General features: G+C 38.6%; 1 protein-coding gene across 2 annotated transcripts in view; it reads left to right on the top strand.

The window, feature by feature from the left end:
* Window positions 1-13,889, top strand: part of LINGO2 (leucine rich repeat and Ig domain containing 2) — a 900,663-nt gene that overhangs the window by 604,320 nt on the left and 282,454 nt on the right. For both annotated transcript variants that reach the window (XM_039910913.1, XM_039910914.1), the window contains one exon: window positions 8,094-8,252. The gene's annotated coding sequence lies outside the window, so the exon portion shown is untranslated. The remainder of the gene's footprint in view (window positions 1-8,093; window positions 8,253-13,889) is intronic.

The following is a 13,889-nucleotide window of genomic DNA, read 5'->3' as shown; positions in this document are numbered from 1 at the left end:
TTAAGGTCACTTATTTTCCAAGAGGCATTCCTCAATTTAAACCCTGTTTTCCCACACTCCGTCTCCCTTCTGCATCATCACCTCAATCTCAGCTCCACATCACATATATCAGTAATCTATTTATATTGAAGTCTGTCTCCCCAACTAGACTGTTAGGCTTGTTGTGGGCAAGGAACATGTCTAACAACTCTGTTGTACTGTACTGTCTCACATGAAGTGCTCCATAAATACCATTGATTGATAGTCAAAATCTTATACAGAATATTGAGTGGATACTCAAAATCATGCTCAACAAGGAAAAGCTTTACTCTCTATAGGATAAATATAAAAAGAAGTCACTTAAAATCACAACTATCACTATAGTCTAAAAACAAATTAAAAATCTGTTAGACATTTGTCATTTTTTAATAGGTTTGGAGCTGATCTCTTCCACTTTTTCATTCTATTAACTCTCTTAGGCTAAATAAATAAAATGCTAATAGAGAATTTCTGTGATATTAACTAGAGCACCAGATATAATTTACTCAGAAACATCTGGTTCCCTGTACATGATACAATTACTATGCAGAAGTGCATTTTGGGTTTTCTAAAACATAACTTTCAGGAATAAATAGAACATTTCTTAATGCTTTGTGGGCTCTACTTTGGACCCATAAATGGGTAAAATCTCATCAGACAATAATTGTATCCTTTGATCTGTTCTAATTCAGACATTTGTCTAAATGGGATTTAAGAGATGATTTGCAGGCCACACAAGTTGCACAGCAACCAATCAAAACATTCATTTAAGCTAAATCACGTGAACTATGTTACCTATCCATATAATATTCAGTCCTTGCAAAGGAACTGGGTGAAAGGAATTATGGAATTGCAATTTGCTGTTCTCTACTTAGTGTCTGCTGCCAAGATGCCGGAAGTTCCATGACTTTGGCAAAAGACAGTATTTTAAAATATCCCCATTCAGCCTTGATCATGTTTAGTATTTCCAGGACAAAGGATAAAGGTCCCCTAGCGTTATGTTTACACAAATTATCAACAGCTATATGTAGACCTATACATTGATTAGTGCTATTTATTATGTATGTTAATAAAATAACAATACAATAATAAAATAATTGCGGCATTTGTTAAGAGCTTACTATGTGCCGGAAACTGTTCTACGCATGGGGTGGATACAAACAAATAGGGTTGGACACAGTCCCTATCCCACATGGGGTTCACAGTCTTAATCTCCAAGTTACCGCTGAGATAACTGAGGCACAGAGAAGTTAAGTGACTTGCCCAAGGTCACAGAGCGGACAGGTGGCAGAGCCAGGATTAGAACCTAGGTCCATATGACTACCAGCCCCATGCTCTATCCACTAAGCCATGCCTCTCCTAACCTATATGTGCTTCTTAGTTGTTGACATTTATTTATCTATTTCATCTTTTAAAACTAATGCTACTAACAGTGTATCCTTATTCTCCCTCCTGCTCTCACAATTTGTAAATAATTTGTGTCAGCCTGTCTTCCCAGTTAGTGTGTAAATTCCCTGAGGATGGAGACCATGTCTCTTGTTTCTTGTGTACTCTCATCAGTGCTGCATGGCCTAGTGGAAAGAGGACAGGCCTAGGAGTTAGAGTACTTAATCCTGTCTCCTTTGTGAACTTGGACAAGTCATTTAACTTCTCTGTGCCTCATTTTCTCCATCTGTAAAATGGAGATTAAATAACCTGTTCTCCCTCCTTAGACTGTGAACTGCATGTGGGACAAGGACTGGGTGTGACCTGATTATGTTGTATCTTCCCCCATGCTTATTACAGTGCTAGGTACAGAATAAGTGCTTAACTGATTGAACAAATATATAATGATGATGATAATGCAAGTAGGTACTCAGTGAATACAAATCAATTGATTGGTTAATTAACTTTAGCTTCCAGTTCCTATCTTGCATCATCCAGCCTGGTTGCATAATATAAACTGAATAGGTCTGGATCGACTATGCAGTCCTGATTGTACACCATTTGGTGACTCAATATATTGTCCTAATAGAAGTAACAGCAGTTATTGAACACTTATTAAGTACGATGAACTAAGTGGTTGGGAAGTATAAAACAAAGAAGTGATATATTCCCTCCCCACAGGGAGTTTGTGCTCCAACCAGAGAGGCAGACACTAAAGTAAATTACAATTAGGAGAAAATAATAGAGTATATAAGATATAGTGCTCAGGTGGTGTGAAAGTAGTGATATAGGAATTCAGGGAAAGAAGATGGGGAGACTAGAAATTAATCTCCAGGAGGAGATATGATTTCCAAATGACTTTGAAAATGGGGAGAGCTATGGTCTGTTAAATATGAAGGAAAAGGAGCTTCAGGCAATAAGGAGGACATGAGCAAGAAGTCTACAGTGAGAGGGACAAGATGAGGCACAGTGAGTAGGTTAGCTTGAATAAACATATTGAATAAACATAAGTGCAAGATGGATACAAATAAGTACCTAAGTACTAGAAATGGCTGGTAGTTCATATGACTTGGGGTGCTAAAAATGTGACTTGATATAAACTACAGGTGCTGATTTCAGCTCTCTTTATTTCCTCAATCTTCATGATTATCATTATAAACACTAGCATAGCAGTTCATTACCAAGTTCTTTGTTCACTGCTCTGGACAAAGGTGCTCAATACATACTATGGGTTGATTGATTACTTTGCTGAGCCATTATTTAACATTAACATCCCATGTATGTGGACTACAGCATTTCCTACTGCCATCTTGCCTTGCTTGCAGAAATGTCACTGCAGGATGCCTAGCCAATATACTCTAATAAGGACTCCACATACATTTTCTGTGGGGAATGATAGGGGCTCTAATCACAAGTACATGAAGATACATCATTCTGTACCTTGTTAAAATCAGTTTTTGCACCTGTACTCAAGAATCATCAGTTGCAAGCATTCCAGAAACTCTTCATTTCTCACTTCCATAGAAACCTAGGACTTTTGTAGATATTTCCATACAGTTGTAAAATTGCCTAGGCATATGTCCAGAGGCTTTCTTTAACTTGTAATGATATTAAATTTCACCCTTTAGAATATATGTCCTTATAGGCAGGAAACATCTCCTCTAGTTCTTTTGTAACCTTGTATGTGTGGGAATGTGAATGTGTAAGTATACACTGGTGAATTGCTTCGTATTTTTGATATGTGGGGCATGTTGCTCACATTGTCATATGTGGTGGTAATATATCCCAGAAATTCAGAAGCCAGTGTAACTGTTACTATTGTGTAACTGCTATTATGTAACTACTCGCGTGGCTCAGTGGAAAGAGCACGGGCTTTGGAATCAGGGCTCATGAGTTTGAATCCCAGCTCTGCCACTTGTCGGCTGTGTGACTGTGGGCAAGTCACTTAACTTCTCTGTGCCTCAGTTCCCTCATCTGTAAAATGGGGATTAAGACTGTGAGCCCCACGTGGAACAACCTGATTCCCCTGTGTCTACCCCAGCGCTTAGAACAGTGCTCGGCACATAGTAAGCGCTTAACAAATACCAACATTATTACTACAGTAGTTAACTGAAGCCTGTAAGCTACTCTGTGGACTGTAAGGTACTCTGTAGACTATAAATTCCTTGTGGGCAGGGATCACAAATACCAACTCTGTTGTACTATAATCTCCAAACCACTTAGTAGAGTGCTCTGAATACAGTAAGTGATCAATAAATATTGATTGATACTAATGCTAATCACTATTTATGTAATATTTCATAACTAAAAGATACATAGGCAATAATACTATAAAATAATGAATAAAATATTCACAGATGTTACAGTGGCAGAAAGAAGTATATAAATATGACTAATTCTAACCCACAGAAGAAAATAAATATCACACAAATCCCTAAGCTAAAATATCACAGATGTTATCAACAACTTAAAATGATTTAGCATGCTAATTCCATAAATCAAATCTTACCACAATAGGAACACACTAGAAGATTGGCCAGGTCTCACCACTCTAGTCTATCCAAATGAAAAAGATCACTTTTTCCTCCTAGAAGATCATTTTATACCTATATATGCTGGAAAATTATCCCAAAGATAGGCCAGCAGTGGTCCTATTCAGATATCCTAGGAGACGCTTAGGTGATCAGAATGATAATAATAAATATTTTGAAGTACTAATTATATGCAGAAGCACTGTACTAAGGCACTGGGACACATACAAAAGAATCATTTCAGGCACAGTTTGATACAAGATGCATGAGGTAATTATCTTTTAACCTAAATTGAGGTTGTGGGTGCCATTTGGCTCAGTATTTTTGATAGCTATTATACATGATTTATTGATAATTGTTAAAAACTGTTAATTCCTTTAAAGAGGCCTTGGCCATAAAAGATAGCACTGCATTTCTATAACTTAACTCTACATATTACTTCTGTCCAGAAAGTCTCCATATGTCTCTACACAAAACATACCCAGAAACCTTCATGTTTTATGACCTTTTTTGATTCTTCCACTCTATATCATGTTCTTTTGATTTTAGGGAAATGTACTATGCTATTGGGTCAAGGACCTACTCTCTTGTCAGCCTTATATGATTCTTTCTGTTTTTCTCAAGCCTTTAGCTCATATTATTATTAAGTGCTGCCGGGTCATTTCTGATTCATAGCGACTCCATGGATATACTTTCTCCATAGCGTCCTGTCCTCTGCCATAATCCACAACCTTTCTAATTGTTCTTCCACTGTCATTGTTATGGTCTCTATCCATCTAGTTGCTGGTCTGCCCCTTCCACGTTTTCCATGGACTTTTCCTAGCATTAGTGTCTTCTCCAAACAATTAGTCCTCCTGATTATGTGTCCAAAATATGTTAATCTAAGTCAAGTCCTTTAGCCTTCCAAGGACCACTTTTGGAGCAAATTAGCTCCAAAATCCATTTGTTCGTTTTTTGAGCAGTTCATGGTATTCTCAAAAGCCTTCTCCAACACCGCATTTCAAAAAAATCAATGTCCGGCATGCCCATTTTCCGTAATGTGCTCCAGAGTTTCTCGTGAGGTAGGTCATAGGAAAGGGGTCAGCAGTGAGATAGATGAGATCAGGGCACAGTGAGCAAGCTGGTGGTAGAGGAGTGAAGTGTGAGGGCTGTGCTGTAATAGGACATCATTGAGGTAAGGTAGAGGAGAGAACTGATTGAGTGCTTTAATAAAGGCAATGGTAAGGGGTTTCTATTTGTTGCTGATGTCTTGGGCAATTAGTGGAGGTTCTTGAGGTGTGGGGAAAGTTGGACTCATTGTTTTTGTAGAGAAATTATCTGGGCGGCAGAGTGAAGTATGGACTGAAGTAGGGAGAGAGAGGAGGCAGGGAGGTCAGCAAGGTGACCCAATGCAATAATCAAGATGTGGTAGGGTAAGTGCTTGGATTAACATGCTAGCAGTTTGGATGGAGGGGAAAAGGCAGATTATAGCGATTCATGAAGGTTGAACTGACATAGGATTTGGTGACAGATTGAATATATGAGTTGAATGAGGCAGATGAGTGGAGGAAAATGCCAAGGTTACAGGTTTGTGAGACAGGGTGGATGGTGGTGATGGGAAAGTTAGGGAAGGGGTAGGGTTTGTGTGGAAGTATGAGGAGTTCAGTTTGGGACATGTTAAATTTGAGGTGTCAACGGAACATCCAAGATGTCCTGAAGACATGAGGAAATATGAGACTGCAGAGAAGGAGAGAGATCAAAGCTGGAGATGGAGATTTGGGAATAATAATTGTGTTATTTGTTAAATGCTTACTATGTGCACTGTTCTAAGTGCTGGGGTAGATACAAAGTAATCAGGTTGGACATAGTCCCTGTTCCACATTGGGCTCACAGTCTTAAAGGGGGTCACAGTCTTAATCATCTGCAATCATCCAGAATCATTCTCATAGAGAGGGTAGTTGAAGCCGTGAGAGCAAATAAGTTTTCTAAGGGAGTGGGTGTATCTGGAGAATAGAAGGAAACCCAGAATTGAGCCTTGAGGGACTCCCATAGTTGAGAGGTGGGAAGCAGAGAAGGAGCCCCCCAAAAGAGACTAAGAATGAGCAGCCAGAGAGCTATGAGGAGAACTATTCCATGCCTTCATTCTAAGAATGCATAGAAAGCGAAGAGTGCATAGTTTGTGAATACTAGCCATAAGGAACACCACTAGGCTCTTTAGAAGCAGAGTCATACACAGAAAAGCATAAACAGCCCTCCACTTGCAGATGTCCAGTAAAACCTGGGTGAAATGTGCAACTGAAGCAGTTTATCAAGAATCAGATGCACCGTAACTTGGCATGAAGATGGCATGTTATTGTTCTGGTTCAACGTCTTACATCAGTGGAACAAATCAAACTGTATCCTATTAAGCCATCTATAGGAAAGACTGGGATAGGCGAAGAGGTAAGGATTTGGTTGTAACACTATATGTGAGGAGCTACAATAACAGGAATGATGTAAAAAAAAAAAAAACAACCCAGCACATAGGGGGATATAATTACCAAATATCACCAAAAATTTTAAAGTAGTAATGGTAAACAAATCACCTGTCTGGGATTAGGAAAATGAACAAGAAATATCATGTGAAAGTGGGAAAGCTGTAAACCCAGTAAAGGTAGTAATTATGCAGCATGGCTTAGTGGAAAGAGCATGGGCTTGGGAGTCAGAGGTCGTGGGTTCTAATCCTGCCTCCACCACTTGTCAACTGTGTGACTTTGGGCAAGTCACTTAACTTCTCTGTGCCTCAGCTACCTCATCTGTAAAATGGGGATTAGGACTGTAAGCCCCACGTGGGACAACCTGAGAACCTTGTATCTACTCCAGTGCTTAGAACAATGCTTGGCACATAGTAAGTGCTTTACAAATACCATCATCATTATTATTATTATTATTAATGAAAGATTTCAGTTACCCTCACAGATTAGCTAGGATAAATGACTTTTCTGGCAACAGCAAGGAAATATAATGTAATAGATTTAACTGTGAATACTAATGCCTTGTTTCAAACAATATCTTTTTCTGTATAATGCCTTTATTTTTGCAGAGTGCTGTCACATCAATTATCTCATTTTATCCTCACAAAATTCCTCTGAGGTAGGGAGGGGGAGGTATTGTTATCCCTATTTAACAGCTGATGAAGCTGACTAGAACCCCATGGCCCCTGTCTCAAAACCATACACTTTCTATTAGACCAGTGACGGAAGTATATTTGATAACTAATGCAGGGTAGCCCTGCCTCGTACCAAAAAATCACCAAAACTATCAACTTTAGGAAGAAAGTGGCAGAAGTACCTAGAAAAATAAGGACTTACTACCATTCTGGACATCATTAAAAACAGCATCTTATAGGCCTAGATAAAATGTATGCCACAGCACAAAACAAAACAGTTTTGCCAAACAGAAAACCTGCGTGGCTAACTAGGAGAGTTAAGTAGGTCATTATCAGGGGAAAAAAACATTTCAAAATTGGAAAGCTCAAGAGAGAGGAACTGGAAAGTCTACAAAGAGTAACAGGTTAGGTGCCAACAGAAAATCAGGTGACCAAAAAGGGATTTGAAGTGCACCTTGTAAAAGATGCCAAACTTGGTAACAAAAGATTTTTCAAGTATATCAAAAGCAGGAAGCCAGCTAAATAATCAGTGGAAGGACTAAAATGTTGCAGACTAAAATGTTCCCTCTGGTGAAAATGAGGTAACACATTAATAGAAGCCCCCTTCTTTCTGCCTGCTTTTGACCTTAGCACAATTTTGTTCCTTTGGTCATAAAAGTATCCCAGAATATGCAATAAACCTTTAAATACAAAAGCACAACTAAGATGGGCTTGTAGCATCTGTGGGTGTTTATAATATGATTCATTCTATGAATCCTGACGATTATAAATAGATCAATAAACTTCAAGGAGGTGCAGCATGCACTCAGCAAAAACACCTTCTGAGGAGCATAAACTTTAGTCTTCCAGCCTTGATGTTAATCAGCACCTTGAGAGACATTTATAGCCTCCTACCCAGTCCTTTATGATGCACTTATTGATTAAGTTGAAATGCCCTAGGACATGGTTGACTATTTTTCAATTAAAATGAAAGAATATCTTGTTTGTTGCAGGTTCATTTCAAGCAGTTTGAGTATGGTGCTATGAGAGATACTGCTGTCCATGACACGCTGGAATTATCATGATCAACTACTCTGTTTTGATTTCACCCAGTGGCAAACAACTTCGTATCCTATACAACAAGGTTGGAACTTTTAAAAAGGGTACAGCAGGTAAGCCTCCCAGGACCATTTCTATTTTCTTAAATCAAATTCCACCTAGCTGTTTGCTGAGGAATAGACATTCCTTGGTTTCAGAAAAGTGCCTATAGTTATGAATTAATCTTTTCATTCTCAAGATGAGAAAAAGTCTTGATTTTAAAATATATAATCAATGCAGTCTTAAATAGTATTATTAAATGAAAATGCTGCTATGTAAACATTTGGCTTAAACTGTAACAGTATAAACAATTGCTTTTCTTTAGTGAGGAGGGCAATAGATTATAATTGCCCTCCTAAATATTTGCCAATATATGTCATTATATGCATTAATTTGAGTTTGGAAATATGGCTTCATAACTGCTCTGAAGAGTAATAAACATATTGGCTACATTGCTACTTTGGCTTTAAAATTTGTATTGTAATATATTTTGATAACTAGAGTACTTTGATTTAGTATGGTGATGCCATGGTATTGTATGAGCAATAATTTATAATAATTATATACCTAAAGCCATGTAATACAACACTTAGGTGTTTCATTTAATATTTCATTCTGGAAACTCATTTCTTAGAAATACCCTCTATTTTATACACATCAGATGCTCTTTCTCCAAACTATTCCTTCATACAGTTTGAATGGGTGACTGGCAAGTGTGTTACTCCGAAAAGAAAAAAGAACTAGGACCTATTTTGTCTCCTTCCATCCTCATGCTTCCATAAGAAAAACTGTAGTTAGGTCATGATAAAGAATTAATATAAATCCAACACTACAAAACAATACTTATATTCTTAGTGGCACGAGGGACTGGCACCCACAGATCAGAGGATCCATTCAATCGTATTTATTGAGCGCTTATTATGTACAGAGCACTGTACTAGGATCTCATGCATATTGACCTGAGCCAAAGTAAATGCATTGTGCCTAGTGGAAAGAGTATGGGCCTGGGAGTCAGGGGACCCAGGTTCTAATCCCAGCTCCCACATGTCTGTTGTGAGACCTTGAGCAAGTCGCTTGTCTGGGCCCAAGTTACCACATCTGTAAAATGGGGTTTAAGACTGTGAGCCCCATGTAGGATATAATCTGTGTCCAACCTGATTAGCTGGTGTCTACCCAGCACTTTGTACAGTGCCTGGCACATTAACAAATACTAGTTTAAAAAAGTACATTTGTTCAGTGGTTTAATGTTTTTTACTTTTTATAAAACATGTTCAAATCAATTTACAAACTTTCTCCTACCAACATGGGAAGGAGCAGATAATATTATTTCCATTTCACTAATGAGTAAACTGAAGCACAGAGAGGTCAAGTGACTTGCCCAAGGACACACTAAAGGCCAGTAACAGAGCAAAAACTAGCAATCATATCTTCAGGTTCTTAAATCTGTATTCTGTCCATTGAAACATCCTAGCAGAGAAAATATGATTGATTTTATAAAACTAAATTCAGTCCACTTTGAATACTTCTTTAAAGAGTAATAATATATTAATATACTCTTTTGCTGAATACGAGACTACCAATAGTACTGAACAACAATTGCAGCTAAAGACATTATAGTAAATCCATCCTGCATGATATAGCGTGGCTTAATGGAAAGTGCACCATCTTGGGTGTCAAAGGTTGTGAGTTCTAATCCTGGCAGGTCACTTAACTCCTCTGTGCCTCAGTTTCCTCATCTGTAAAATGGTGATTAAGACTGTGAGCCCCACATGGGACAACCTGATAACCTTGTATCTACCCCAGTGCTTAGAACAGTGCTTGGCACATAGTAAGTGCTTAACAAATGCCATCATTATTATTATTATAATCCATTCAAGGCAAATTGTTTACTGACTACTTTTTGTTTTAAAAGTTTCCCAAAAGTAAAATTGTATAAAGGCAGAAGCAGGAAGAAAAAAAGTGGATTAGTACTAAACTAAATACACTTGTCAGATGACTTTCCATAAAGCAACATAAGCATGTTGGAGATAAGCTACAGAGGTGCTATTTGTTTAAGAGGCATTTGTTTGAATCATGAATGTGCCTGGGCCATCTATCAGCTGCATTCCCTAGTTTAAGGGGTTGAACTTTGACATCAGCCAGTCACATGACACAATCTAATGCCAGGCTAACACTCAACGCACCACAGTTGACTCTGGAGGAAAGGCCTGGGGCTCACACCTCCTGGTGCTCTCCACTCTGTCCAGTAGAAGAGGGTATATCTGGTGGTGATGTTCATTTGAATCAGAGGAGAGAAGAGGACTAATGAAAACATGCAAAGACACCCGAGTCATTACCAGCAGCTTGATTCAAGACCAGGTATTCTAATCGTTATTAAGCTTAGTTTTATTAGCATAATTGCTTGCATGCCTAAAGGTAAGTGAACACTTATGTGCTCCGAAGTTTGACTCCAGTGGACAAACATTCATTGCCCCTGAGAGTCACGGTGTGAACATCCCCATCACACTGGGCAGATGTGCAGGTTCAGAACTACTGGGCACAAACTACACCGAGCTGTCCAGTACTTAGAACAGTACTTGGCACATAGTAAGTGCTTAACAAATACCAGTATTCTTATTATTATTTCTAACCTGGCCTTTTTATCCGTGTCACTGATTGTGAATGGGCTGAGCTCTGTCATTACAGCCTTAGGGTGCTTGGCTGTCTGGTCAGGGCCTTTCTGTCCATGAGAAGATCAAAAAGAGAGGAGAACACACATTTTCGCGTGTCAGTCAACTGTATTTATTGAGGGCTTACTGTGTACAGAACACTGTACTAATCATTTGGGGGAGTACAAGATAATAATAAACAGACACATTCCCTGCCCACAGTGAGTTTACAGTCTAGAGGGGGCACATTTACCCTTCCTCCCCATACATGCTGCCCAGATTCCTGCCTTACCAAGGCACCTGGCCTGTTTATCTCTGGATGGGGCAAAGTGGTTATTACAAAGTGGTTCCTTTTTATCAAGGGTCAAGACCCTGTTTATCTCAGGATGGAACAAAGTGGTTACCCTCTTATCTTGATGGTCAAGACCCCTGTTTATCTCAGGAGAGGATGAAGTGGTTCCTCACTTATTGACGGTCAAGACCCTGGGCTTGGTCTCCCAAAAACTTCCAATCAGCTCGGGAGAAGGGGTGAACATGGGAGGCCACACTCTATGTTGGGGGTCAGTTCCAGAGGAAGGGCCCTAGGGAACAGGTCTCATAGCCATTTGTGAGTTGGATATCTGCCCCAGTCTGCTCCCTGCCCCACAATCCAAACCCATCCCCAGCAGAGGAAACCACATACGCATCCCCAGTGGAGGAGACCGTGAACTCTGGGGGTCAGCTCTAGAGATAGGAACCGGGGAGAGATATGAGAGACAAAAGCAAAAGGAGGGTGGTTTTTAACTGATTCCTAAAATAATTGAAAATGGAAGCAGAGCATAATTTAAGTATTCTGAAATTATCTTCCCTGCCCACCCTTACTTCACCCACCTCACCTTGAATTCACTGTCCGGAGAGGCCAGCCATTTTCACAGAAAGTCCCACCTCCCTCTTCCCCAGATCAGGTGACCTCCTGATTTGAACTATGAAGAAAATCCATCAGGAGCCAATATAAACTGCTTGTTTATCCGATCATCTTGAAGGATTTCGCCTAATTAACATGTCAGAGTGCAATGCATCGGTCCGCACAGAACCCGTGTGGGGCTAGGAATTTTTACATTTATGTGAGTGATAGATACTGTATTTCTGAAAGGGATAAGGCCTCCCCAGGAAGTGTTCATCAAGTGTTCTTTAGAAAAAGATTATCTAAAAGAATCATTAGAACCCTGTTGTTTTTTCAGAGTGATGTTGTTGTTTATGATATACCAAGAAAACACGCTGATTTTTCTAACGTAGTTGTAAAAATATCTGATTTTCCTCTACTTTAACAAATGATTATACTGATACTTTCTTACGTTATTACAGTCTAAAGTGAACAATGTAAGGATAGCATGCACCTTAATATTTTATGGTGTTTATGGATTTTATAATTATTGTTTTCTTTCTTTTAAATAACTAGCAGTGATTATTGTTTCTAGGATCTACTTCTAGGTCTTGTTAAAGTTAAGGTTCTATCAGGACTCACCTGTTCTGCTTTTCAGGAAGTTTATAACATTCCTATAAAGAATTTGCACTATTATTAACTTAGAAGCAATTTTTATTCTTCAGACCACTGTTGAAAGTAAAAATCTGCTTATACTCTGTAAGATATTGTTACACAGAAATCTCTGTTAACATGGGAAACCTGAATATTTCAGGTCAAATTTTCCAAGTGTTTCTAATCATCTGTCAATATTCACAGTACAGTCTTCGGTCCATGACTTGCCATTTCTAAGTGGATGGGTTTGTCCGAAAAGAGCAACTTTTTTATTGCATGTTCCCTGCTTCATGAGATTTCCCCTTTGACATTTGTAGATTTTTTGAAGACTTCTATAAAGGTCCTTAGCATTGAATAGAAGCACCACATATGATCATTAACTAAATAATTTAAATTGTTGTGAGAATTCTAATATTCATTTTCATTTACATCTGTTTTTGCATTTGCATGATAGCTAATGAAGATGCTTAAACTGTAACTTTTCAGAAATTGCCTAAATACATCTTTGCACAATGAACCATAAAAACTCAAGCTACTTTCCTTGCATCTTTAAAAAACTCCCCAAATACGTATTTGCTTGAATGATATCTCATATACATCCTATGAAATTTATGCTTCAATTAAAAAGGGGGCAGCTGCTCCAATACTTCATGTCCCCTTAGAGACTTTTATCTCTCTGGCGTTATCCTTCTCTTCATCATTTTATCAGCTCATCAATCACTACATTTCATAGCAGGTGATGTTTTATGAGTGGAAAGAGAACATTTCTTAAATGACACATACTGTTTTCCTAAAACTAATTAAGCAACTATGCTGAAAATAGGATACGTGTATATAGCATCAAGTGCAATGAATGAATTTTCAGAAGACCAAGGAAATGTTTAAGATGGTTGAAAATAATGGGAAAAGGGAAACAGGATGATAAGAATTAGAATCACAATCCATTGCTTGACAGGACCAATCTCGTAATTAGCCAGGGCAAGTAACTACTCTTTGGGAATAAACCTCCCACTCATGAGAGCCAAATAGCCTGTTTTAAGGCACTGGGGTTCCATTTACTTCTCCGGACGATGTCATTATTAAAATTTACCTAGAGTCATAAGATGGTAATATTTATCCTCAGAAAGGTCATTTGGGCCTAATCGGAATTGACAAAAGACTGAGTACTACACTGTTCTGTCCTCAAGAGACTGGGTCATACAACAGGCAACATGGAAGATGAAATAGTTTGTTTCAGCTCCCTCGGAATTAGGAGCTAGAATTAGGGGTTGATTTCTAGAGAACTGAAATAGCTTCTCATGCGATCAGCATCATCAAATAACATTTATTAAGCTTAAAATGCAAGTCAAGCACAAAAATTAGATGGAAGATAAGGCCCTATTTGTCTACCTCATACACCCTAGCACCTATATTGTACTGGACTGGTTAAATTCTCCTGAATTGCTCTGAAACCCCACCCGTCTTCCCTCACTGATTTCCAACTACAACCCAGCAGGCTCACTTTCGTCATCTAATACCAACCTACTCACTGCACCTTGATCTTGTAT

This window comes from Ornithorhynchus anatinus, chromosome X5 (genome assembly GCF_004115215.2).
Source record: "Ornithorhynchus anatinus isolate Pmale09 chromosome X5, mOrnAna1.pri.v4, whole genome shotgun sequence".
NCBI classification, from domain to species: domain Eukaryota; kingdom Metazoa; phylum Chordata; class Mammalia; order Monotremata; family Ornithorhynchidae; genus Ornithorhynchus; species Ornithorhynchus anatinus.
The sequence above is the reverse complement of the archived record's forward strand: the minus strand, read 5'-3'. Positions and strand labels throughout refer to the sequence as shown.